The sequence below is a fragment of the Panthera onca genome (genome assembly GCF_046562875.1).
Source record: "Panthera onca isolate mPanOnc1 chromosome Y unlocalized genomic scaffold, mPanOnc1 haplotype 2 h2.ChrY_unloc_1, whole genome shotgun sequence".
Lineage (NCBI taxonomy): Eukaryota > Metazoa > Chordata > Mammalia > Carnivora > Felidae > Panthera > Panthera onca.
This window is the reverse complement of record NW_027675864.1, coordinates 2,178,876-2,183,240: the sequence shown is the minus strand read 5'-3', so window position 1 is coordinate 2,183,240 and position 4,365 is coordinate 2,178,876. Positions and strand designations below refer to the sequence as shown.

General features: G+C 46.6%; 1 pseudogene; it reads right to left on the bottom strand.

Annotated features, from left to right (window-relative positions):
• Nucleotides 1-925: 925 nt before the first annotated feature.
• Nucleotides 926-3,711, bottom strand: LOC145715253 (uncharacterized; annotated as a pseudogene).
• Between the last annotated feature and the right edge of the window lie 654 nt (nucleotides 3,712-4,365).

The following is a 4,365-nucleotide window of genomic DNA, read 5'->3' as shown; positions in this document are numbered from 1 at the left end:
GTTATTTGGTGCCAAAAAAATGTACCACCGCTCTAGATCAGTAATACTTCAGAGAATTCCAATGGCTATCATGTATGAAGGTTTAGTCACCACGCTTACCCCTACTCCTTTATCCTATGTGATTTCCATCTTAAAATAAATTATCCTGGAAATATTCCGAGATCAGTATGTGAGATTTGTACAAGGCCAAGTTATTTCTGAGTGGATTCCATCCATGTCCATAACCAGCACCAGTTTTTTATTTGTTTTATTATTTTTTGAAATTCACTCATTGGTTTTTAATAGAAACCGTGTGGTTTCTCAATGCACTTTCAATTGTACCCACTTATAAAGAATTTCCCAAGTTAATTTTACCAAACAAAACTTCCCGAGGGTCTACCATTTCCTTTAGGAGCTCAGTAAACATAAACATTACATTTCAATATAAAATCTTTAGAAACGTCTTAAGAATGTGTACTCAGTTGAACTTGGAATCTTTTGGTTTGTAATCACCGAGCCCATGACATTCAAAGCCATAGAAATCCTTACATTACTAACAGTGATACGCTTGAATTTCTTAGAAATTCTTAGAAAATACCCTTGGTCAATGCGTTGGATTCCAGTTAAAACGCGAGAAAGTGTGGGATTCAGAATACCCACGATTGCAATTGATATTGAGAATACTAACTATTGCAACAACTTTCCACACATATTCGATCTTTCGACCAGAAAGAGTGGCAGTCAAAAAAGGAAAGAAAGAAAGAAAATTAGGCGGGAGGAGCCGGCGGTGGGTGAACAGCAAGGAAATCCTAGCTTTATTACACAAGCATGGAACCAAATTCCTTTGGAGGGGGTGGGGGTGGAATTCTGACGACTTCAGACCAATGAGGGAACAAGAGAGCACATGGATCTGCCCCTACAGTCCTGGAGACATCTCAATCTGCGGTTAGGACGAAAGGGGACCTCCCTTGAGGTCCAGGGGTCTCCTCCCTCCGCAGACCAGGTGCTGGGAGGAAGCAGAGGGGCACAGCTGCCCCTGAGTCCCAGAAGGCGGCTCCGCAACCCGGGGGCGCTGACTTGGACCATCTGGTGCTTCTTCGCCCCTAAAATGCACTAGGGGACGCGGTCCCGGCTGTCCCTGGTTCATCCCTCCAGGCACAACCCGTCCCGGGGCTGAGAGGTCGCGCGGCGGTGGCCCGCCCCTCACGCCCAGGCACTGGGAAGCGGCAGAGTCTCACCACGGGTCCCAGGTTCACTCCGAGGACTTGGCGCGCTTGGAGCCGTGCTTCTGCCAGGCTGCTCTCGACCCACACGTCGCCCGCTACGCGAATGGTGGGGAAGGTGGTCAGCGTCGGGGTGGCCGCCCTCCCACTCTCCTCCAGGGTGCGGCCCCTGGAGCAGGGCCCGGGTGCCGCGGGCTTACGGGGGCTGCTGTCCTCGCGGGACTGCGGCGGTGGGGGCGGCACCTTCCTCTGGCAGACCGCCACCGTCCGGGCTCCGTGGCGCCTCCGCCTGGCAGCTAGCCGGCACGTCTGGAGGCAGCCCCTCCTGTAGCGCTAGAGGCTCCTTCCCCAGTGGCCAGGGCCAGGGCCTCCCGGGGCCAGCGATGCCGCCTCTTCTTGCAGCTCAGGATGTGAGGCCGCTATGGGCCGCCCATGCTTGCCTGGTCTCGCGGCCGACACAGACCCCTGATGAATTTCCTACCATGAAGCCAAATCAGGAGGCAGGCTGTGAGAGTTACACCGCAGTTCCTAGGAGACCAGGCGCTTTGTGAGGTCACAATGTCTGCATATCTTATCACTGTGGGCTGCCCAAAGCTGTTCAAGAGGCTTGTCCTAGAGGTGAATGCACGGGTGCTTCAGCCTCCATTAATTCCATCTAAATGAAGTGACACTTAGCGGTGGACAGTACACACAACTTGCAATCAAACATGACTCTAAGAGGGTTTTAGCTAATTAAGTGACTTGTCATGCAAGGCACTGAAATCCAAAATGAAATAACTACTCTTCCCTTTCAAAGAATACCGATATACTGTGCCTTGCTTAGGGTTCCATACCTGTGTTGCTACAGCTCACAGTTCACGAAGCTGTTCTTCACAGCAGCAGCAAACAGTTTGCCTAGTTAGTATCCATGCTCACTTTCATGCAGCTTAGGGAAGACCGAGTCATTGTGTGCTTAAGAGCAAAGTGGCAACGAATTCTGTGTGAGTGGCCAGTAGGGCATTCAGTGCCACTAAAACCTATACACTACCTACCAATTCATGGTATTTCAGGTAAGTCATACACAGGGAGTAAGAGACCATATGGGATTCCAAGGGTAGAAAACGTGTTACACCGTCCGTGTAAGTGCTTTTGAAAGCAACCAGCATATCCATCCATCATCACCACATTCACAATTCATTCACAAAATACTACAAGGACCACCTACCATGATCAACTGAAATCCACTTCCGCATGAAAGGATGACTCCAAACTAGGTGAATCACTAAGAGTGATAAGTCATGGTAACAATCAGAAGAGAAACTTGCGAAGGTCAACGTGATACATGTGACAGGCCTCTGTCTTTATTCAACTCCTTTTCTTAAACACACAAACAAAACTTTCATCTATGCAGCTTAAGCTACTACTACCTCACGCTCATAAAGTGCTGAAAATGGAAAGCTATCCTCATATTCAGTACGAGCCACCCCTGGATTTCCTTTTTCATTCAATGTAATTTATTTTCAAATTGGTTTCCACTCAACACCCAGTGTTCATCCCAACAGGTGCCCTCCTCAATGCCCGTCACCCACTTTCCCCTCTCCCCAACCCCATATCAACCCTCAGTCTGTTATAAGTATTGAAGAGTCTCTTATGGTTTGCCTCCCTCCCTCTCTATAACTTTTTCCCCCCATCACCTCCCCCATGGTCTTCTGCTATGTTTCTCCGGATCCACACATGGATGAAAACATATGGTATCTGTCTTTCTCTGCCTGACTTATTTCACATAGCATAATACCCCCCAGTTCCATCCACGTTGCCACAAATGGCCAGATTTCATTCCTTCTCATGGCCAAGTAGTATTCCATTGTATATACATAAACCACAACTTCTTTATCCACTTGTCAGTTGATGGACAGCTAGGCTCTTTCCATAGTTTGGCTGTGTTGAAAGTAGTGCTATAATCATTGGGGTACATGTGCCCCTATGTTTCAGCACTCCTGTACCCCTTGGGTAAATTCCTAGCAGTGCTATTGCTGGGTCTTCGGGTAGATCTATTTTTAATGATTTGAGGAACCTCCACACTGTTTTCCAGAGCGGCTGCACCAGGTTGCATTCCCACCAACAGTGCAAGAGGGTTCCTGTTTCTCCACATCCTCAACAGCATCTATAGTCTTCTAATTTGCTCACATCAGCCACTCTGACTGGCAGGAGGTGGTATCTCAGTGCGGTTTTGATTTGGATTTCCCTGACAGGGAGTGCTGTTGAGCATCTTTTCATGTGTCTCTTGACAATCTGGATGTCTTTTTTAGAACAGTGTCTGTTCAAGTCTTCCGCCCGTTTCTTCACTGGATTATTTGTTTCCCGGGTATGGAGTTGGTGAGTTCTTTTGATAGGTTTTGGATAGTAGCGAATTATCCAGTATGACTTTTGCACACATCTTTTCCCATTCGGTCAGTTGCCTTTTAGTTTTGTTGATTGTTTCCTTCACTGTGGAGAAGATTTTTATATCAATGAGGTCCTGATGATTCATTTTTGCTTTTAGTTCCCTTGCCTTTGGAGATGTGTCAACTAAGAACTTGCTGACGCTGAGGTCAGAGACGATTTTTCCTGCTTTCTCCTCCAGGGTTTGATGGTTTCCTGTCTCACATTCATGTCCTTCATCCATTGTGAGTTTATTTTTGTGAGTGGTGTAAGAAAGTGGTCTAGTTTCATTCTTCTGCATGTTGCTGTCCACTTCTCTCAGCACCATTTGTTAAAGAGACTGTATTTTTTTCCATTGGATATTCTTTCCTGCTCTGTCAAAGATTAGTTGGCCATACGTATGTGGGTCCAGTTCTGGGGTCTCTATTCTATGCCATTAAGTCTATATATTTGTTTCTGTGTCAATACCATGCTGACTTGATGGTTATAGCTTTGTGGTACAGGCTAAAGTCTGGCATTGTGGTGTCTCTCACTTTGGTTTTCTTCTTCAGTATTACTTTGGCTATTCAGGGTCTTTTGTGGTTCCATACACATTTTATGATTGCTTGTTCCAACTTGGAGAAGAATGCTGGTGCAATGTGATTGGGGCTGCATATAATATGAGGACTGTGTTTGGTCGTATTGACATGTCATCAATATTTATTCTTCCAATCCACGAGCATGGGAGGTTTTTCACTTTCTCTGTATCTTCTTCAATTTCCTT